The sequence below is a fragment of the Rhinoderma darwinii genome, chromosome 1, assembly GCF_050947455.1.
Source record: "Rhinoderma darwinii isolate aRhiDar2 chromosome 1, aRhiDar2.hap1, whole genome shotgun sequence".
NCBI lineage: Eukaryota > Metazoa > Chordata > Amphibia > Anura > Rhinodermatidae > Rhinoderma > Rhinoderma darwinii.
Genome location: NC_134687.1, coordinates 624,230,407 through 624,254,048, shown reverse-complemented (window position 1 = coordinate 624,254,048; position 23,642 = coordinate 624,230,407). Strand labels below are relative to the sequence as shown.

Genomic DNA, 23,642 nt, shown 5'->3' with positions numbered 1-23,642 from the left:
TCGAGTTTGTCCTGAAATAAAGTATGGCAGAGCATGGCACGCAGCTGGTTGGACTCTACAAATGGGGTGTGGTAGTGTTGTATGGTTGTTCATTTATTTTTACCCGTATGTACTGCAGGGGCTGAACTTTTCCTGACCTCATGTTGAAGTGTTTCAAGGACTGTTGAGTACAGGCCTTGGATGTGTAGTAGAGCTACTAGACAACACTGTCATAGATGAACTAGAGTAAATATCTTATATGATTTTTTTCTTCTCGCCAGAAATGGCATTCTTGTCCACGGACTGGTTTTTCAGCTCAACTTGATTCACATGAACTGCTTTAGACCGTAACCACAATTTGCAGACAAGGTAAGGTAAGGTTTGGCTAATCCCAGAAAGGTAGCAGTGGGCAGTACTGATATGAAGATATGAGAATTGTTTTCCGTAGGGATCAGGGCAATTGTATTGTCCTATTTTATTAATTTTGTACTGTCCCTTTAAATGCAATCAGTGGACGTATTGCATATTTCAGATGTGGTTGTGCGGTATAGTTTTATCCCACTACAGGTGGCACTGGCATGTTTAGATTAACCAGCCAAGATCTGGCAGCATGGAAAGAACAAGCTTTGTGGAGAATATAGGTGTCTATCTGACAACGAAGACTCAGAGCTCAATAGTTGCTGTGACTCTGATATAAATTAAGGTGAGGCGGATGCTAACAGTCGGCCCAGATGCCATGTTAGGCTGCGCTTGCTAAAGCCCTCTTACAGGGTGACAGCGCACGCACACCCCTGGGGGCAGTGTTTTGTGTAAAAAAAGGCAGTGAGCCCACCAAATAGTGTTAACGTTAAGAGAGAAGGAGTAACCTGAACTGTGTTCTGTAGCTGAAGTGAAGAGAGTGTGGAGGCTTTTGAGGGAGTGAGCTTCTGGCCATATTCGTTGCTGTGGCACACCGGACTAGAGGAGCGCTGAGTCTGAGGGAAAAGAGAGCTGGAACTGAAGACTGATGAGAACCGGCCTAGGATGTATCTGTGCAAGGGTCTGAGCTGAAGCATGGCCCCCGAGAGCAAGCGCTAGTTGGGGAGCTATCCCACACTGTGAAGAGTGCTAGTTAGGTGGTTAGGAAAGGAAAGGAATGTAAAAAAGACTAAGCCTGCAGTGTCCAGCCACACAAAACGAAATAGAAATAGCCGGTTCTCATACAATAGGTCTTTAGGGGTTAGCAGTAAGCTACCACCAACTATAAAAGGTGTGATAGGTCCAAACCCCACAGACGCAGCCACCACCTAGCGGCCAACTAAGTTTAAGCAGACTTCCCCTTACATCAATGGAGGGTAGCCCTTGCTCTGCTGGTCGCACAGAATAACAATCCAGTTATCTTGTCAACCTGCTCCATCTATATATAGTTGTAACTAATGCTGTACCTCCCACATCAGGAAGAATGTATATAATATTTCAAATTTTCCTGAAATCTAGGGTTGTGAAAGGGATTATATCGGCATTCCTAATGGTATAGGTCATTAAAAAGGTTAATACCAGCTTCCCTGGTGGTCTAGGTACTGGAGGAGTCAATGCCAACATTCTTGGTGGTCTATTGTCTTAAAGAGGTCAATGGCAAAATACCCGGTGGTCTAGAGCAGTGAAGGGATTATTGTAAATATCCCTGGTGGTCTAGGGCAGGGAAAAATGTAAATGTAGGATATCCTATTGGTCTATGGCAGGAAAAGAGTTCATGTTACTATGCCTGGTGATCTAATGTGGGGAAGAGGGTAACGTCAGCATCCTAGTGGTCTAGTGTATTAAAGAGGTCAATGCCAACATCCTTGAAGAGGTCAAAGGCAAAATACCCGGTGGTCTAGATAAAGGAAGGGGTAAGTAAAATCGTCCCTGGTAGTCTAGGGCAGGAAATGGGTTGATATAGGTGTCCCAAGTGTTCAAATATGGTAATGGGATTCATCGTAATACCCCACTCTTCTCTTAAAGGAAGCTTCTTGTTATTTCCCAGCACTAATAACACAGAATAGAACAAGTGGAGATAGAGCGGACTGTAGGATTCTCCGTATGTTTGGGCACAGCACATTAATGCACCCCATTGCAGTGCAGGGAGAGCTTCCTCAGGAGGAGCAGACAAATAATTTTAATACTGGCACCAACCTCCTAATATCAATTACCAGACAGGAGGGATCACTTATCAGCCGGGTGGCATCCCTAGCGGCGATCTTTCCAGTGCTCTGTTATTTTGACCTTATTCTTATATTATTTTTTTTTTTACAAATATATTAGTTCTATTGACCCTTTACATGTGACATAATATGTCCTGAGCTCTTTCTGCTTGGAATTATTGTGTCCTTATGGATTACATACATTATTAAAATCTTAATAGAACATTGCAGCACATGTTCTCCCCATCCAATGTCAGCAGGTGCGACTAAGTTACATTGTCACAGGGATCTCATTTCTTGTCGCTATGAATCAAGTACGTACGATTCCCAGGGAGCGCAGCACTCCTTTAAGCTCACGTGACAAGCAGAATCTGAATACAACGGAGAGGATCCGCTGCTGTATTATGTTTCAAGGCTGATTAATGCTGAGGTTTATTTTTATTGTCATGTATTTATCTTCTTCATAATGAAATCTGAAGGACGTGCAGGTTTTATTTTAGTTTTTCAATCAACATTAATAATAATAATAATAATAATCTTTATTTATATAGCGCCAACATATTACGCAGCACTTTACAATTTAGAGGGAAACATGAAACAAACAATATCAGACATTACATAGTGACAAAGTTCATTTACAATTCAAACCTGGGGAGTGAGGACCCTGCTCGCAAGAGCTTACAATCTATGAGGACATAAGGGAGACACAAAGTGTAATAGTGTTTGTTCTGTACAATGGTCCGGCCATTTTTATATACACATGTGGTGGTAACATAAAGCTGCATGAGCCGGTCACCAGCCAGTATCCGTGTATGACGGACATGAAGAGAAGGAGTGTGAGGGAATCTTATTCTGATGACTAATCTAAATGGAGGGCCATGGAAAGGAGTCAGATTAGGGAATGTTATAGGTCTGTCTAAATAGATGTGTTTTCAGGGCACGTTTAAAACTGTGGATATTGGGAATTAATCTGATTGTCTGGGGTAGCACATTCCAGAGGACGGGTGCAGCACGAGAGAAATCCTGGAGACGGTAGTGGGAGGTTCGGATTATGGAGGATTTTAATCTAAGGTCGTTGGCAGAACGTAGAGCCCGAGTAGGGTGGTAGACAGAGATGAGGGAGGAGATGTAAGGAGGTGCAGCACTGTGGAGAGCTTTGTGGATGAGAGTAATAAGTTTGAATTTTATTCGGAAGGGGATGGGCAACCAGTGCAGTGACTGGCACAGATTAGAGGCGTTGGTGTAGCGGTTGGTCATAAAGATGAGCCTGGCTGCTGCATTGAGGATAGATTGGAGAGGGGAGAGTTTAGTGAGGGGAAGACCGACTAGTAATGAGTTACAGTAGTCCAGACGAGAGTGAATCAGAGCAACAATGAGAGTTTTGGCAGTTTCCTCCGTAAGAAAAGGGCGGATTCTGGAGATGTTTTTGAGGTGAAAATGACAGGAGCGTGAAAGTGATTGTATGTGAGGAGTAAAGGAAAGATCTGAGTCAAAAATAACCCCGAGACAGCGGGCGTGCTGCTTAGGAGTTATGATAGTGCCACACACAGAGATGGAGACATCAGGTTTAGGGAGGTTAGTAGATGGTGGGAACACAAGGAGCTCAGTTTTAGAAAGATTCAGTTTCAGATAGAGAGAGGACATGATGTTAGAGACAGCGGACAGACAATCACTGGTGTTCTGTATTAGAGCAGGGGTGATGTCACGGGAAGAGGTATATAATTGGGTGTCATCAGCGTAGAGATGGTACTGGAAGCCAAATCTGCTGATGGTTTGTCCAATAGGAGCTGTGTAGAGAGAAAAGAGGAGCGGACCTAGGACTGATCCCTGAGGAACCCCGATATCAAGGGGAAGAGGAGAAGAAGTGGAACCAGCAAATGAAACACTGACTGAGCGGTCAGAGAGATAGGAGGAAAACCAAGAGAGAGCCGCGTCCTTGAGGCCAATAGAGTGGAGCATGTTAAGTAGGAGTTTGTGGTCTACAGTGTCAAAGGCTGCAGAGAGATCCAAAAGAATCAGGAGAGAGGATTTACCGTCCGATTTAGCCGCCAAGAGATCATTTGAGACTTTAGTAAGGGCAGTTTCTGTGGAGTGTAGAGTGCGGAAACCAGATTGTAAGGGGTCAAGAATGGAGTTAGCAGAAAGATAGCGGATAAGGCGAGAGTAGACCAAGCGTTCCAGGAGTTTGGAGATGAAGGGCAGATTAGAGACTGGTCGGTAGTTGGCAGCGCTGGATGGGTCAAGTGTTGGTTTTTTCAATAATGGGTTTATAATGGCATGTTTAAAAGCGGAGGGAAAGATACCAGAGGAAAGAGAGAGGTTAAATATTTTAGTGAGGTGACTAGTGACAGCTGGGGAGAGGGACTGGAGGAGGTGTGAGGGGACAGGATCACTAGGGCAGGTAGTAGGACGAGAAGAAGAGAGGAGCCTCGAGACTTCTTCTTCAGTTATTGGGTCAAATGCTGAGAGTGAAGAAGAGGGAGTGCGGGGGGGAAGGGGATCGAGGTTACTAGGGGACTGGGAGATAATATCATGCCGGATGTTGTCAATTTTAACTTTAAAATAAGTGGCCATGTCTTCAGCACTGAGATCTGTGATTGGCGTCTGCACTTTAGGACTAAGGAGGGAGTGAAAAGTATCAAAGAGGCGTTTTGGATTGTTAGATAGTGTGGAGATGAGAGAAGTGAAGTAGACTTGTTTGGCGCGGTGAAGGGCAGAGTTGTACGTTTTGAGCATAAACTTGTAATGGAGGAAATCTGCATCCAAATGCGATTTTCTCCACAGTCGTTCGGCACATCTCAAGCACCGCTGAAGAAAGCGGGATTGAGGCGTGTGCCAGGGTTGTCGTCGTCTTTGTCGGGTGTAGGGGGGGCTGCTTCATCCAATGCATTTTTGAGAGTGTTATTGTAAAGTTTGGCAGCCAGATTGGGACAGGAGAAGGAAGAGATAGGGGACAATGAGGACTGTAGACTGTCTATGAGTTTCACAGTGTTAATGGCATGTAGATTTCTGTATGTCTGATACGTAGGGATGACCTGAGGAAGCAGAGAATATTTGATAGTAAAGGAGAGAAGATTGTGGTCAGAAAGCGGGAGAGGAGAGTTAATAAAGTCAGAAACTGAGCAGAGCCGGAAGAAGACCAGGTCAAGTGAATGCCCGTCTTCATGTGTAGGAGAGTTAGTAAGTTGTGACAGACCGAGGGACGAGGTTAAAGATAGAAACTGGGAGGCAGATGAGGAGATTGGGTTATCAATGGGGATGTTGAAGTCACCCATGAGCAGAGTGAATGAAGGTTTTAAATTGTAGATCCTCATCATAGAAATTGGTAGAGGTTTTACAGATATCAGCACTATTATCATATGTAAACAAGACTTACCCCCTCCCGCTGCAGACATTTTTCGGATTTTTCCATCGACATAGTCGAATGAGAGGTTTTATTTTTGCAGGTCGAGTTGTACGGCACCATTTATTGTACCATATTATGTACAGGGAAACTGGAAATGATTTCTTCACATTTTGGGGTTTTTCGTTTTTACGGTGTTCACCGTGCGGTAAAATGTTAACTTTATTCTGTGGGTCAATACGAGTAGGGTGATACCAAATTTATATAGTTTTTTTTATGTCCTACTACTTTTTCAAGGAAAAAAACAGATTGTTAAAAGGATCATTTGCTTGGTGTCGCCAAATTCGAAGAGCCATAACTCTTTTTATTTCCGTTGATTGAGCGGTTCGAGGGCTTTTTTTTGTGGGATGAGCTGTAGTGTGTATTGGTAACATTTTGGGGTACATAACACTTTTTGATCACTTTTTTATTCATGGTTTTGTGGGAGATGAAGTGACCAAAAAACAGCGATTCTGACGTTTACATTTTTTTTCACCGTGTGGGCTAAATAATGTTACATTGTAAAGGTTCGGATTTTTATGGACACGGCGATACCAGATATGTTATTATTATTATTTTTTTTTTACATTGTGCTTAGGGGAAAATGGGAAATGGGAGTTTTTTGAACTTTTAATATATATATTTTTTTATAGATATTAAAGAGAACTTGATTTAACTGTGTTTAACTTTATTTTTCATTAGTCCCACTAGGGGATTTGAACCAGAAATCGTTGGATCACTTGCATGGTATAATTCAATACTAATATATTGCAGTATATCGTGATACGGATAGTCTCCTGTGAAGCCGGAAGCAGAGCTTCATAGGAGTACAAAGATGGCAGACCTGGGGGCCTTCATTAAGCCACCAGGCTGCCATGCCAACCATTGGCACAGTGGGCGGCCCCATGTTTTCAATAGCTTAGTTGCTTTTGACCGTGGCATCTAAGGGGATTCCGCTCATTACACTGCAGTGTCGGCTGTTACATAAAGCCAAAACGCTTGTTCTATGGCATCACCGTTGCTCCAAACAGCTCTACCATCTGCTACTATCATACTTCATGCTGGATGTTATATTTCTTGTGTGTATTATATCTCTTGTGTGTTATAGAGTAGCTAGTAGGGGAGGAAGGGGCTGCTGAGTAATTTGAAGAGTCTCTCATTAGTAACACCAAAGCATCACAGATACAAGGAAGGCAAATCCTGTGCAACTAGACTACCGGTCCACCGGCAGCGCTATAAAAATGTATTAAAGTCTCATAATCAGCACGACGGGGGACCGGAATTTATATTAGCGAGTGTACTCACATACTAGTACACTGCTAATTCTTTTCGGTCCCCAAATAACCACTTTAATGAAACGCTCTGGCAAAATGGATACACTGTGTTGACTGGTTCAGGGACTGAGGGGGCAGTCCATGACACAAGGATTCTCTCTGGTGTTCTTTCAATTCATGTGTTGTAGCCCATGCCCCAAGCCTTACACTAGGCATAAAACAGTGAATCACCTTTGCCCAGAGTTTTCCTTTAAATTTGCACTGCCTACTGCTAACAGTGGGGCAGCAGCACATTGACACAATAAAGGCTTATATAAAATGTTTTTACTCTATTAATCTTGCCCGCAGGCAGGGAATGTGAATGCACCACAAGGAAAAAGAGGCATTTGTGAATTAACATTACATTAAATCAAGTGATATTAATCCTCCATGAGCATCTTACTGTACAAAGGAGTGCCTCAGAATAATATGCAATCCTCGAAAGAGCACTTTACTCCATTCTCATATGATTGCATTCAGACTGTATAATTTAATACAAACACTTAATACTCTGCTGTATGCATCAAAATAATTCCACAATGCACGGTTACAAATAGCCGCGACGTCGCTTTCATCTACTCACTTTAATTTCTTTCATGTGTCGCAGAAGGAATGAGGAATTATGTTTCTTGTACTTTAGAGCAACTCTGCAAAGTTTATAAAAATATATGTAGATGAGAAGGTATACAAAGATAGTTAAAGAGATATTTCCATCTGGGACATTATATCATAACATACAGTAAAGGACCAAAAGATGCGGTTCCACCTCTGGGACCTGCATCTATCTCTAGAACAGGGCCCCCTGACCCCCGTCCTGCCTTGTCTCGCTTTTGCTGCTCTCCAGCCGCTGTCTGATGAGGAGGTCGTGAGCTGGAAGCAGCCGAGCTTGCAGTTTCCATAATATTCATAGAAGGGAATTGGAGTTATGGAAAGAGCGTACCATTGCGATCTACTGTCACGAAGGGTCTGTGGACCCACTGGGCCGTACCGCCTTGGCGGTAAGGCAGCTGGCCAACAGGGTGCAGGACAATGTCTATAGTTCGTATAGGGTACCTGTGGCAGCTCGGACAGTAGCAAGGCAGGCTCGGCTAGGACTAGGCAGCAGGTAGAGATAGGTGCAGGCCCCAGAGGTAAGACTTGCATCTTTCAGACATTTATGGCATATCCTATGGATATGCCATAAACGTCCCAGATGTGATTCGTGCTTCTCCACCCACTCATAGGAAAAGCCTGTGATTCCTGCTTCCCCCGCCCACTCATAGAGAAAGCCTGTGAGTCCTGCTTTCCCATCCACTCATAGAGAAAGCCTATGAGTTCTGCTTTCACGACCATTCATAGAGAAAGTCTATGAGCCCCTTTTCCCCTACTTACTTATAGAGAAAGCCTGTGAGTCCCTTTTCTCCTACTTACTTATAGAGAAAGCCTGTGAGTCCTTTTTCCCCTACCCACTTATAGAGAAAGCCTGTGAGTCACTTTTCCCATACCCGCTTATAGAGAAAGCCTATGAGTCCCTTTTCCCCTACCCACTTATAGAGATAGCCTGTGAGTCCTTTTCCCCTACCAACTGATAGAGAAAGCCTATGAGTCCCTTTTCCCCTACCCACTTATAGAGATAGCCTGTGAGTCCTTTTTCCCCTGCCAACTCATAGAGAAAGCTTGTGAATCCTGCCTCCACAGCCAATCATAGAGAGTTCTTGTGGGTCCTGCTTCCCAAACCACTCATAGAGAAAGCCTGTGAGTCCCTCTTCCCCTTCATAGAGAGAGCCTGTGAGTCCTGCTCCCCTCGCCCACTCATAGAGAAAGCTTGTTAGTTCTGCCTCCTGTCCTTAAGTTTGTATCCACTATGATTGGCAATAGTATAGTTAGCTACTTGTCTGTACTATCTACCAGGCTTCTGCTTCACACTTGCCTCTATTGTGCCTTCTCCCAACTCACCCATTGCTCCTCCACCTCACTCACAACCAATCAAAAGCTTAGTCAGCTAAAATAAGGCAAACAAGTACACTACCTCCTATTCCCCCAATGTTGGCCATCTCTTCAACATAGCAGACCAAGTGTTTCGCCACCACAAGACATTCACCTGGCAGAAACACAAAAGACGGACAACACAGGCAGCGCATTCACCCTCCCATGCCAGTGCACACATGAAAACTGGACTCATGAATTTCACTCCCACGCACCAGATATTTAAGATTTTATTTCTCTATGATGTTAGCAATCATTTTACTAGAATTATTTAAAAAGTAAAAAAAAAACAACAAGTAGGTGCCTGGTCCTAACCTACTAACCACATGCATACCTCCCACAGGATCATCTCGTGAAATGGACCCTTGAAAGGGGGTTATGCCAATTTCTCTCAAAATGGGTGTTTCTGGGGAAATGGATGGCGCAAGTTCTCGTTCATTGCTCCACAATTGTGCCAGACAAAAGATGCGACACATTTATTAAGAGGCGTTCGCCCCTTAATAAATCTGTTGCATCTTACTCAAATTACTGGTTTATTACGACTGGCATATGAAATGCCAATTTGAATAAATCTCCCCCATAGTGCACACACAAAACAGCCACTATGCTACCAAACTCTTTATTTAAAGGTGTTTTCCAGCCTGTAAAAATTGGGGGCCTATACTCAGGATAGGCCATCAACAACTGATGGGTCTCGTCCGACTCCCGGGACCCCCACCGATCAGCTGTTTTGAAAGGGGTGCAGCGCTCGTACTGTGAATCTTTGACAATTCACTTCAATGGGAGAAAAGGCTGCAGAACCTGTGAATCGCCACTAAATGTGTGTCTTTGATTCACAGTGAGCAGGAAGAAATGAAGGGGAAGCAGTCCTCGTACGAGTGCTGCATCCCCCTCAAAACAGCTGATCGGCGGAGGTCCCGGGAGTAGGACCCTGACCCATCAGTTATTGATGGCCTATCCTGAGGAATTTGCCATCAATTTTTACTGGATGGAAAACCCCTTTAATGGGAAAGCGCACAACATGCAGTGTATAAAAATACAAAGTAATGAATTCTATGAATAACCATATACGCAAAAATTTCATTTTGCAACCAAAACTCTTACTCAAGCAGTCATCCTATGCCAACAAAATGTACTCTGCAAACTGTGTGACTTTTGGAGTAGATGCATTTCTTTCTTTGTACTTTTTTTTTCTTATACTGGTATTGTAATAGTAACTAAAGGTGAATTAATAATTAAAAAAAATATGAGCAAACGTTATTGATGTTCGTTTGTGTGGGTCGTGCGAATACTTGGTGTGACTTACAGTACAAGACGCCACAATCCGGACACTGCTCATAAACAGGTCACCTTAGCGTGATGACAGATGCGCTCTAAAGGCTATGCAAACCCTTGAAGGGCAATTTTTTTTTAAATAAAAATGTTAGTCAGTGTGATTAGTGCCACTTTCTAAATAGTTTTTTTTTCAAAAAAAATTTGTTTTACTTTTTGAGATACAGCTGTTCTATTTACTCTATAAAGAGCAGCTGAATCGCTCGCTATGACCTGAATCCGCCAGTCCGGCAGACCTGACTGGTTCAGTGTCAGCGGGTCCTGCGTGTCTCTGATCCGCAGGATTCACCTGTTATCGATCACATCTAAGTTATGACCCGTCAGGTCTGCGGGACTGGCAGATTCAGGCCATAGCGCTAGATACAGCTGCTCTGTATAGAGAATATAATGCAGCTGTATCTCAAAAAGTAAAACAAATGTTTAATAAAAACTATTTAGAAAGTTGCACCAATCACACTGATTGACCTATTTATTAAAAAAAAATTGCCCTCCAAGGTTTACATAGATTTTAAGATAAAACAATGCAGTTGCCTATATGTACTTCCTACCTTTACAAGGTGATAACACATTTTTGGGAAATGTATATTTGCCTTTGCCGGCATACTGCATGCAAATGTATGAAAGGCAATAAACGAAGTTACACCACGCATATTCCAGGATAGTGAGCAGTGTATTTTAGGCATGCAGGACTAGACAATTAGTATTATGCAAATTAGCATTTACCACCTCATTTGCATGTACCATGCGGTGTTTTTGTGAATATATGAAAAACTCCATCTTTGCATAAATATCTAATACACGGACTCACTGAGCTGAAATAGATGATTATTACTGAGTAGATCTTTTAATCTTATATCTGTTGTATAATAAAGTGCGTAATAGGATAATATTGTGTTAGTATACACAATATTATCCGCTGTCCCATATCGCAAGGGGAATGGACTGTTAGGCCTCATGCACATGTCCATAGTGCGTACTCCTAAAGCATATCTATTTGGGGCTAGCTAATGTTCAGAAAACAACCTCTCATCCATCAATGACAGACAACTCCATAGACATATAGTTTAAATGTAATGGCGGAAGGAGGTGAAGGGAACAAGTGAGCCCTAATCTACCCACCGCCCTGTCCCTGCCTACTTGCAACGACCCGCCCTAGGCGACAGGGTACAACTTGGCGGCGGTCCCTACGCTGACTACGTGCAAGGGGATACAAACAGGGAACAAGCAAGGGAAGGGGCAGTAGCCCACGGAACACCGTGAGGGAACGGAGTGGTGAACGAGCAGTCAGGATCAGGATGTAATGAAGTATACAAACGCAGAGCACGGAGCAGGAAGCAAGCCGGGGGCAGAGCGAAGCAGGATAAGCGGGAACTGAAGCAAGGCTGAAGCACGGCAGAAGCAGGCTGGAGCAAGGCAGCAGTGGGGCCAGGAAACCAGGAAGAATCACAAGCAATGAGGAAGAGAAAACGGCAGGTATAAATGGACAGGGGGCGGAGCTAACTCCGACTGACCAGGCCGCGATAGGCTCTCCCACTCCTGAGCCTGCCACCCTGACTGGTGGGAGCAGGTGTCAGTCTAAGAGGTCTGGCCTCAGGTGTCGATTGATTAATCCTGGGAGTATCCACAGACGTAGTGCCTGGCAGATCCTTTACAGTACTCCCCCTTTTATGAGGGGCCACCGGACACTTACTAAGAGGACCCGGTTTAGTGGGGAAGAGAAGGTGGAACCTCCTGACCAATACCCCAGCGTGAACATCTCGAGCAGGTACCCAAGTCCTCTCCTCCGGCCCGTATCCTCTCCAATGGACCAGGTACTGGAGGGAGCCCTGGATCATCCTACTGTCCACGATCTTGGCCACCTCGAATTCCACCCCCTCAGGGGTGAGAACGGGAACAGGAGGTTTCCTCGAGGGGGACCAGGATGGGGAGCAGCGTTTAAGGAGGGAGGCATGAAAGACGTCGTGTATGCGAAAGGATGGGGGCAGCTCCAGACGGAAGGATACAGGGTTGAGGACTTCAATGACCTTATAAGGCCCAATAAATCGGGGAGCAAACTTCCTGGACGGGACCTTAAGGCGCAAGTTCCTAGACGACAACCACACCAGATCCCCGACGACAAACCGGGGGTTAGCGGAACGTCTTCTATCAGCCTGAATCTTTTGTACGCTCTGGGACACCTCTAGGTTCTTCTGAACCTGAGCCCAGACTGTGCACAGTTCCCGATGAACGTCCTCTACCTCGGGATTATTGGAACAACCAGGAGAAACGGAGGAGAACCGTGGATTAAACCCGAAATTACAGAAAAACGGGGAGACCCCTGACGAGTTACTGACCCGGTTATTCAGGGAAAATTCGGCGAGGGGAAGGAAAGAGACCCAATCAAATTGACAGTCAGAGATGAAACACCTTAAATATTGTTCCAGGGATTGATTAGTCCTTTCCGTTTGGCCATTAGTTTCGGGATGGAAGGCGGAGGAGAAGGACAGATCAATCTCCAACTTTTTACAAAAAGCTCTCCAAAATAAGGAAACAAATTGTACCCCTCTGTCAGAAACGATATTGACTGGGGCCCCATGGAGACGCAGAATGTGTTTAACAAATAAAGAAGCTAACGTCTTGGCGTTAGGTAGTTTCTTAAGGGGCACAAAGTGGCACATCTTGCTGAAGCGGTCTACTACCACCCACACCACCAACTTGCCCTGAGATGGAGGCAAATTGGTGATAAAATCCATGGAGATATGGGTCCAAGGTCTCTGGGGAATGGGCAAAGAACGTAGTAAGCCCGCAGGTCGGGACCTAGGGGTCTTGGACCTAGCACAAACCTCACAAGCGGCGACGTAAGCCCTAACGTCCTTAGGCAACCCAGGCCACCAATAGTTCCTGGTAATGAGGTGTTTGGTACCCAAGATGCCAGGATGACCAGATAGTGCGGAGTCATGGTTTTCCCTGAGTACCCTTAGCCGGTATTGCAGGGGAACAAACAGCTTGTCCCCAGGGAGGTTCCCGGGAGCTGAACCTTGATCAGCCGCAATGTCAGAGGCTAAATCAGAATCAGTGGCAGAAACGATTATACCAGGGGGTAAAATACAAGCAGGATCCTTCTCAGAAGGAGGATTGGCCATGAAACTACGTGACAGTGCATCAGCCTTAATATTTTTTGACCCAGCCCTATAGGTAACCAAGAAGTTAAATCTGGTAAAGAATAGCGCCCATCGAGCTTGTCTAGGATTAAGCCTCCGGGCAGATTCTAGGAAAACCAGATTCTTGTGGTCAGTAAGGACCGTTACCTGGTGTCTGGCCCCCTCCAGGAAGTGACGCCACTCTTCAAAAGCCCATTTAATGGCTAAAAGTTCGCGGTTGCCAATATCATAGTTACTCTCCGTGGGCGAAAACTTCCTAGAGAAGTAAGCACAGGGACGGAGATGGGTGAGGGAGCTGGTACCCTGGGACAAGACGGCCCCCACACCCACCTCGGACGCGTCAACCTCCACAATAAATGGCTCCCTTTGGTTGGGCTGAACCAGCACGGGGGCCAAGATAAAGCACTTCTTGAGGGTCTCAAAAGCCTGGACGGCCTCAGGAGGCCAGTGGAGGACATCAGCACCCTTGCGAGTGAGGTCCGTAAGAGGCTTAGCGACGACCGAGAAGTTGGCAATAAATCTCCTGTATTAGTTAGCGAACCCCAAAAAACACTGTAGCGCCTTCAGGGAGGCAGGTTGGACCCATTCCGCCACAGCCTGAACCTTGGCAGGGTCCATGCGGAATTCATGAGGAGTGAGGATTTGACCCAAAAATGGTATCTCCTGTACCCCAAACACACATTTTTCGGTTTTCGCAAACAGATTATTTTCCCGGAGGACCTGGAGGACCTTCCTGACATGCTCCACGTGGGAGGACCAGTCCTTGGAAAACACCAGTATGTCATCAAGGTACACTACAAGAAAATTTCCCAGGTACTCTCTCAGAATTTCATTAATAAAATTCTGGAAGACAGCAGGGGCATTACACAACCCAAAGGGCATGACCAGGTATTCGAAATGACCTTCGGGCGTGTTGAACGCAGTCTTCCACTCATCCCCCTCTTTGATGCAGATAAGGTTATACGCCCACCGTAGATCGAACTTAGAGAACCATTGGGCCCCCTGAACCTGATTAAAAAGATCCGGAATCAAAGGAAGGGGATACTGGTTCCTTACAGTGACCTTATTCAAGTTCCGATAGTCAATGCACGGCCTAAGACCACCATCCTTCTTCCCCACGAAGAAGAAGCCAGCACCTACAGGAGAAGTCGAGGGGCGAATGAAACAATTGGCCAGGCATGCTTGGATATACTCCCTCATGGCTTCACGTTCAGGACATGAAAGATTAAATATCCTACCCTTAGGAAGCTTAGCACCTGGTACCAAATCGATGGCGCAATCGTAATCTCTATGAGGGGGCAACACTTCGGAGGCCTCCTTAGAAAAAACATCAGCGAAGTCCTGAACATACTCAGGTAGCGTGTTTACCTCCTCACGGGGAGAAATAGAGTTAACCGAAAGACATGACGTCAGGCATTCACTACCCCATTTGGTGAGATCCCCAGTATTCCAATCAAACGTGGGATTATGCAGCTGCAACCAGGGAAGACCTAATACCAGATCGGACGATAATCCCTGCATCACCAGTACAGAGCACTGCTCCAAATGCATGGAGCCAACAAGGAGTTCAAAAACAGGAGTATGCTGCGTAAAATAACCATTAGCAAGAGGAGTGGAGTCGATACCCACTACCGGGACAGGTTTAGGCAAATCAATAAAAGGCATTTTTAGAGACATAGCAAATTCCACAGACATGATATTAGCAGATGAGCCAGAATCCATGAAGGCACTGCCAGTGGCAGACCGGCCAGCAAACGAGACCTGAAAGGGAAGCACAATTTTATTGCGTTTCATATTAACGGGAAATACCTGTGCGCCCAAGTGACCTCCCCGATGATCACTTAGGCGCGGAAGTTTTCCGGCTGCTTATTCTTGCGCCTGGGACAGGTGTTCAGTTGATGCTTGTCATCCCCACAATAGAAGCAGAGACCATTCTTCCTGCGGAACTCTCTACGTTGTCGAGGGGACATGGAGGCCCCGAGTTGCATAGGTACCTCCGAGTCTTCCGTGGAAGAGCGAGGAGACGGGACCTCGGGGGGGATCGCAGGGAAGTCAGAGGGGAAAACACTGAAACGTTCAAGCTGACGTTCCCTGAGACGTCGGTCAAGTCGTACTGCTAGGGCCATAACCTGGTCTAGGGAGTCAGAAGAGGGGTAGCTAACAAGCAGATACTTCAGGGCGTCAGATAATCCTAACCTAAACTGGCACCTTAGGGCCGGGTCGTTCCACCGAGAAGCTACGCACCACTTTCTAAAATCAGAACAGTATTCCTCAACAGGTCTCCTACCCTGACGTAAGGTCACCAGCTGACTCTCGGCTAAGGCAGTCCTGTCAGTCTCGTCGTAAATGAGTCCAAGGGCAGAGAAAAAACGATCAACGGAGGAAAGTTCAGGGGCGTCAGGAGCCAAGGAGAAGGCCCACTCTTGGGGCCCTTCCTGGAGTCGGGATATAATGATTCCCACCCGCTGGTTCTCGGAACCTGAGGAGTGAGGTTTTAGACGGAAGTAAAGTCTGCAACTCTCCCGGAAGGAGAGAAAAGTCTTACGGTCCCCTGAGAACCGGTCAGGTAACTTGAGGTCAGGTTCTAGGTCTGGCCTCATGTGTCGATTGATTAATCCTGGGAGTATCCACAGACGTAGTGCCTGGCAGATCCTTTACATTAAACATTCACAAAAAAAATAGTGAATAGCCGTCCAATTATATAAAAATAGGAAACACTTTATTAATCACACATATAAGACAATGAATAGATATTAAAACTCAAAGACAAGGCAAGGACTCCAGTAACTACACACATTGGTTAGTAGATAGTGACCAAACAAGTCGAAATATCTTACATGTATCATATACAAAAAAATTCAAAATAGTCAAAATAATATACTATTCGCAGGGTAAGGTAGATGTTGCTCAAAGGCAAGATAAAAAGAAGGCTTCTTACACAAATATAATAATCTAAGTCACCCCAATCCCCTATAAACATTATTCCCGCCAAGGGGTAAATATCAAGGGGGTAAAAAAAGTGCAAGTGCAACAAGAACTAGTGTTTAGATGAAGCCAGCCTTACCCATATTCATGGTCAAACTGTCAGACAGAACCAATGTGCACCCCATGCGCGTTTCGCAGTGATCTGCTTCCTCAGGGGGCGCATGATGTCCTGATACTGCCTGGCCTTTATGTAGTGTAGGGGAAAGGTGCATAAGATTAAAGAACAGTGCCATTGAACTTCCGGCGCATGTGTTTGGTGCAACCGGAAGTGAGGCATGCCCCACTTCTGGCCCCCAGCGCTGTGGCGCACATCCGGGTTCCTGACGTGTCAACTGGAGTTCCGAGCATGCACTGTGTGCCTAGGAAGACGGAGCAGGGCGAAGCGTCACCTCTCAACACCTCCAACACATATGCGCACCCCATAGGCATGCCTATGGGGTGAAAGTAGCGGAGTACAGGCTCAATATGAGCCCATACTCTGCTACATCGGAAAAAGCGGAACAAAAAAGAAGCGGCTGAGCACTCACGTGAGCACTTCTGCTGCTTCGTTTTAACAAATGGTGGGGGTCTCAGTGCTCGGTCCCCGCCTATCAAAACTTCTGACATGTCAGAAGTTTGTTGAACATTTAGTTACCCTTTAAATGTCTGGGCAGGGTTTTTAATTGAGTGAGATCTTTCACAACCCTGGCGCCCAGGATATCCCACACATGCTCTCTTGTGCGGGTCCTGAGCTCCCTGGAGATCAAGCCCACATATACCTTTGGGCATCTGCACGTGGCATAGTAGATCATGTGTGTCCTGCTACAGGAGATGTAATTCCTGATTTTAAATTGCTTTCTACCGTCCACAGATGTAAAAGTTGTAGCTCTAGTCATATTAGCACAGGATAGGCAGTCACCACAAGGGTAGCAGCTCTGTCTTGGTCCACGAAAGCCAAAGGGGTTTAGGTTTTCTAGGTATATAATGACTCCGGACAAAAAAGTCCCTTAAATTCCTCCCACTCTTCGACGTTATCATCGGTCTGTCAGCTAGGCTTGAGACATTCTGATCAAGTGTGGCATTCTCTGCGCCTGTATCTTAGTCACCTCCTTGGGCGGGTTCCCCTTCTTCTGGGTTCTATACTTGAGGCTCCACAACAGATTGGTTCAGATCTTAAGATGGGCCAATGTTTCTCAAGTATGGTCCTCATCTTGTCCCACTGGCTATTGTTGGTGTTTATAAAGCGGACACTTTGATCATTAGTCCGCTTTGGTCTTGATCTCAGGAGATAATTTTGTGGTGTTGATCTTGCTCTCCTGTATCCTGACTTTATATTTTTTTGACTATATCCTCTATCCTCAAATCTTGATTTGAGATCACTAGACTAATGTTCAAAAGAGGCATTTGTGGAGCAGATCCACCTCATTCTGAGGAACTGACCAACCGTCGCGGCTTTGATGGTGGATCGGGTGTGGGCTGAAGAGGCATGCAGCAGAAAATTAACAGATGTTGCTTTCCTAAAGACATCCATCTGAAGGAAGCCCCTTTCCTCTGTAAGAATTTGTATGTCCAAGAATTCTATTCTATATCTGTGATATTTATATGTCAACCTGATGTTAAATTGGTTCTCATTCAAATGCTGCATGTTACCCATCAGCCCAGACTCTGATCCTTGCCCAATAAAAAGGACATCATCGATATAATGTAGCCAGCACAGCGCATGGTCCATGGCGTGCGCGCTGCCCCCCTTGGAAAACCTGCCTCTCCCAAAAACTGAAAAGACAGGTTTGCATAGGACGGCACACACGCCGCCCCCATGGCAGTGCCCTGCCTCTGTAAATAAAAAGGATCCTTAAAAACTAAAACTTTGTGACTCAAAATAAACTGTAAACACTCTAAGATAAATTCACATATATTTCTGTCCACATTTCTGGTCCCTACGAAAAAGCGGACCGCCTCAATGCCCTCATAATGCCGTATACTTGTGTACATCGACTCAATGTCTGCTGTCACAAGATACATATCTGGTTCAATTTGAATTCCATCGATCCTTCTAAGGACGTCCGTCGTGTCCCTGATGTAGTATGGTAAATCTGCCACAAGAGGCTTGAGATAATGGTCAATGAATTTACATATTGGGTCACACAAGCATCCTATGCCGAACACGATACACGATCGGACACCCGTTGGATCGGTGGAGTTTTTGTGTACTTTTGGTAAAAAAAGGAATCTTTTACTGTCCGCAAATACAGATCCAAAGTCATCCGCATACCTAACATGCTGTCCACAATTACGGTCTGTAGTGCACCCGTATTTACGGATCCACAACAAAAAGGACGACTACATATGAAGTCACTGAAGCGTCCATGGCCGTCTGGTTTACTTAACTCCCAACGCCCGCAGCCATGGATCCATGAGCGCTGGTCCCCATCTCCTTCCTAGGAGACGCCAGCGCTCACTTCCGCTCCGTTCGGCTGTGTCCCGTAGGGCCAGCGCGCGCAAATAGGAGGAAGTCATCATCATCAACTGCCACGATTTCCTGGTCTATAAGAAGGCCCCTGGCCTTCTAATCCTTGCCTGAGCGTTGTTAGTTTTCCCAGTCTGTCTTGCAAATGGTCCCTTAGTGTTTCCCGTTCCAGTTGTGACCCGTGCCTTGTTCCCCGTTCCTGTTTCCCATGCTGTGCCTTAGTATCAAGTCGTGCCACGTCCTGTGTCATCTGCCACGTCCGTAGGTATCCGCCACGTCCTGTGTCATCTGCCACGTCCAGAGAAATCTGCCACGTTCTGTGTCATCTGCCACGTCCAGAGGAATCCGCCACGTCTGGCGCAACTTGCGGCTCCTGTGTCATCCGCCACGTTTGGCACTATCTGCACGCATCTCCATCTGTGCCAGAGCTTGAGATAATGGTCAATGAATTTACATATTGGGTCACACAAGCATCCTATGCCGAACACGATACACGATCGGACACCCGTTGGATCGGTGGAGTTTTTGTGTACTTTTGGTAAAAAAAGGAATCTTTTACTGTCCGCAAATACAGATCTGAAGTCATCCGCATACCTAACATGCTGTCCACAATTACGGTCTGTAGTGCACCCGTATTTACGGATCCACAACAAAAAGGACGACTACATATGAAGTCACTGAAGCGTCCATGGCCGTCTGGTTTACTCAACTCCCGACGCCCGCAGCCATGGATCCATGAGCGCTGGTCCCCATCTCCTTCCTAGGAGACGCCAGCGCTCACTTCCGCTCCGTTCGGCTGTGTCCCGTAGGGCCAGCGCGCGCAAATAGGAGGAAGTCATCATCATCAACTGCCACGATTTCCTGGTCTATAAGAAGGCCCCTGGCCTTCTAATCCTTGCCTGAGCGTTGTTAGTTTTCCCAGTCTGTCTTGCAAATGGTCCCTTAGTGTTTCCCGTTCCAGTTGTGACCCGTGCCTTGTTCCCCGTTCCTGTTTCCCATGCTGTGCCTTAGTATCAAGTCGTGCCACGTCCTGTGTCATCTGCCACGTCCGTAGGTATCCGCCACGTCCTGTGTCATCTGCCACGTCCGGAGGAATCTGCCACGTTCTGTGTCATCTGCCACGTCCAGAGGAATCCGCCACGTCTGGCGAAACTTGCGGCTCATGTGTCATCCGCCACGTTTGGCACTATCTGCACCCATCTCCATCTGTGCCAGAGCTGCGGCCACCGTCTGGACTATCCAGGTACCCTTGTGCGGGACATTGTATTTCTGGGGTGTCCTGTTGTTTGGCCAGCTGCCTCCCCGCTACGGCGGTACGGCCTAGTGGGTCCACTAACCCGCCTCGTGACAGTACGCTCAGGCCATGGACCCCGCTGGTCAACCTGAGACTTTGACGACACAAGCCATGCTGTCCGAGATGGAGGATCTCCAGTCACGACAAGACCAGCTCCTCCTGTCGGTGAACGCCATAGCCCATCAGTTGCTTGCCCCAACCACAGTCGTCACCGCACCCGTTCCTGCGGTTCCTCCTGCTACACTTCCTGTCTGTACCGGTACTAACCCCCTGTGTTTCTTGTCGCTACCTCCACGCTATGACGGAGATCCGAGTTCCTGCAGAGGATTTTTGAATCAGTGCCTGATCCATTTCAGACTACATGCCAGGTCCTTCTGTTCGGATGACGTCAGGATCGCCTTCATCATCTCTCTCCTTATTGGCAAAGCCCTGGCATGGGCTAATCCTCTGTGGGAACATCAGGGACCAGAGACCAGGGACTTGCAGTGCTTCTTACAGACCTTCCGCTCGATCTTTGAGGAACCTGGGAGAGTTTCTTCGGCTGATGCATCCTTGCTAACCCTACACCAGGGAGACCTCTCCGTGGGCGAGTATGCCATCCAGTTCCGTATCCTGGCTGCTGAATTGACCGAGAGCAACGAGGCTTTGGTGGCTACATTCTGGCAGGGATTGTCTTCAGGGATCAAGGACAAGCTGGCTGTTCGCGATCTGCCATCTACCCTGGACGATCTTATCCTACTCGCCTCCCGGATTGACATGAGGATCCGGGAACGTTCCCAAGAGGTTCTCCGGGAGAGAGAACTTCCTAGGCTGGATTCTGCTTTAACTGCAATCCCCCTCAGTCCTCCCACCAGAGGATCCGATGCAGAGTAATTATGTCAAATTGTCTACGCAGGAGAAACAGCGCAGACGCACTTCTTGACTTTGTTTGTATTGCGGCCGTGGAGGCCATATTGTGCGTCTGTGTCCCCAGAGGCCAGAGAGACCCCATTGCCTAGGATCGGTTGGAGAGACAACCCTAGGTGGAACGGTATCTAACAGAGCATTGTGTTCCAAATTGACTATTCCTGTGACCCTAGTATCCGGCGAGAGGACGCATCAAGTTTCTGCCTATCTTCACTCTGGCTCTGCTGCTAACTTCATCCAGAAAGAGCTAGTGGATCATCTTCATTTGCCCACAGTTCCCCTAGAGACGTCTTTGGCTGTTGCCTCAGTTAATGGACTGTCTCTGCCTGATTCCATCATTTTTAAAACCAAGCCGTTGAAGCTCCAGGTTGGGGTCCTGCATTTTGAATTAATCTCTTTCCTTGTTTTGCCCAAGGCCATCAATCCTGTTCTGCTGGGCCTGCATTGGCTTCAACTACATGCCCCAGTCCTGGACTGGAATTCTGGAGAGGTTCTCCAATGGGGCTCGAAGTGCCATAGTCGTTGTCTGTTGCAGATCCATCCTGTCAAGCCTCCTCTGCCTCAGTCGTTGGTGGGACTGCCTCCCCAATTTTCTCAGTATGCAGATGTTTTCAGCAAAAGGGAGGCTGAGACTCTGCCTACACATCGGACCTATGACTGCCCCATTGAACTGGTTCCTAATGCCTCTCTCCCCCGTGGATGGGTATATCCTCTCTCCTTGCCAGAGTCTTTAATCCATGTCGGCCTATATCAAGGAGAATCTGGAGAGGGGTTTCATACGAAAGTCTTCCTCTCCGGCCGGGGCTGGATTCTTCTTCGTTAAAAAGAAGGACGGATCCCTTCGTCCCTGCATTGACTACCGGGGTCTCAACCTGATCACAGTCAAGAACAAATACCTGTTGCCACTCATTTCTGAGCTATTTGAACGCATATGAGAAGCCAAAAAAATTTCTAAGCTAGACCTGCGGGGGGCTTTCAATCTAGTCGGGATTCGCCGGGGTGATGAATGGAAGACGGCATTTAACACCCGGGACGGGCACTACGAATACCTAGTGATGCCCTTCGGACTGTGTAACTCTCCCGCAGTGTTTCAGGAGTTCGTTAACGATATCTTCCGGGATCTACTCTATGTCTCTGTTGTTGTTTATCTCAATGATATTTTGATTTTCTCCCCAGATCCGATGACTCATCGGAGGCATGTCCGTCAGGTTCTACTACGATTGAGGGTGAATCATTTATACGCCAAGCTGGAGAAGTGCGTCTTTGAGAGGAATTCTCTGCCCTTCTTGGGCTACATCATCTCGGATCAAGGCATCAAGATGGATCCTGAGAAAGCGAAAGCTGTCCTGGAGCGGCCACGTCCTCAAGGCTTAAGGGCCATACAGCGGTTCCTGGGATTCGCCAATTTCTACCGGCAGTTTATTCCTAACTTCTCTTCTCTGACGGCTCCCATCTCGACCCTTACCAAGAAGGGTGTGAACACCAAAGTGTGGACTCCAGAGGCAGAGTCCGCATTTATTAGCCTCAAGAAAGCCTTCACTTCAGCCTCGATCCTCCATCATCCTGACGTATCTCGGCAGTTCTCTCTGGAAGTGGACGCTTCCTCTATTGGTGCAGGTGCACTTCTGTTCCAGAGGAGCTGCAAAGGAAAGGCAGTAGTATGTGGCTACTACTCAAGACTGTTTTCTTCTGCTGAGCGCAATAACTCCATTGGAGATCGGGAGCTACTGGCCATCAAATTGGCCCTGGAGGAGTGGAGACTAGAGATGAGCGAACTTATGAAAAGTTCGGTTCGGCAAGTTCGCCGAATTTCGTGAAAAAGTTCGATTCGGACCGAACTAGTTCTGACCGAACCTGCAATACAAGGAAGCCCCTAAAAGTGGTGTATAACACTGTTTAAAAGCCCTAGAAGCCCTGTATAACACTCTTAGGTCACCCATGAGTGTATCCAAGTACTTTTGAGCTGTCTTTAAGGCAAAGTTAGTGTCAAAGTTACGCCAACATGTATGGCTATAGGAAAACGGATGGGACACGGAGATAACTAACAGAAACCACTGCACTTGTGCATGTTGTATGCTTAAAGAGGCTCTGTCACCAGATTTTGCAGCCCCTATCTGCTAATGCAGCAGATAGGCGCTGCAATGGAGATTACAGTAACGTTTTTATTTTTAAAAAACGAGCATTTTTGGCCAAGTTATGACCATTTTCGTATTTATGCAAATGAGGCTTGCAAAAGTACAACTGGGCGTGTTGAAAAGTAAAAGTACAACTGGGCGTGTATTATGTGCGTACATCGGGGCGTGTTTACTACTTTTACTAGCTGGGCGTTGTGTATAGAAGTGTCATCCACTTCTCTTCACAACGCCCAGCTTCTGGCAGTGCAGCACTGTGACGTCACTCACAGGTCCTGCATCGTGTCGGCACCAGAGGCTACAGTTGATTCTGCAGCAGCATCAGCATTTGCAGGTAAGTAGCTACATGGACTTACCTGCAAACGCCGATGCTGCTGCAGAATCATCTGTAGCCTCTGGTGCCGACACGATGCAGGACCTGTGAGTGACGTCACAGTGCTGCACTGCCAGAAGCTGGGCGTTGTGAAGAGAAGTGGATGACACTTCTATACACAACGCCCAGCTAGTAAAAGTAGTAAACACGCCCCGATGTACGCACATAATACACGCCCAGTTGTACTTTTACTTTTCAACACGCCCAGTTGTACTTTTGCAAGCCTCATTTGC

General features: G+C 46.6%; 1 long non-coding RNA gene across 1 annotated transcript in view; it reads left to right on the top strand.

The window, feature by feature from the left end:
• Nucleotides 1-284: 284 nt before the first annotated feature.
• The window catches only part of LOC142747852 (uncharacterized), a 74,984-nt gene continuing 51,626 nt past the window's right edge, over nucleotides 285-23,642 (top strand). Inside the window, exon 1 of the long non-coding RNA XR_012882077.1 lies at nucleotides 285-348. This is a non-coding gene — a long non-coding RNA (uncharacterized LOC142747852). The remainder of the gene's footprint in view (nucleotides 349-23,642) is intronic.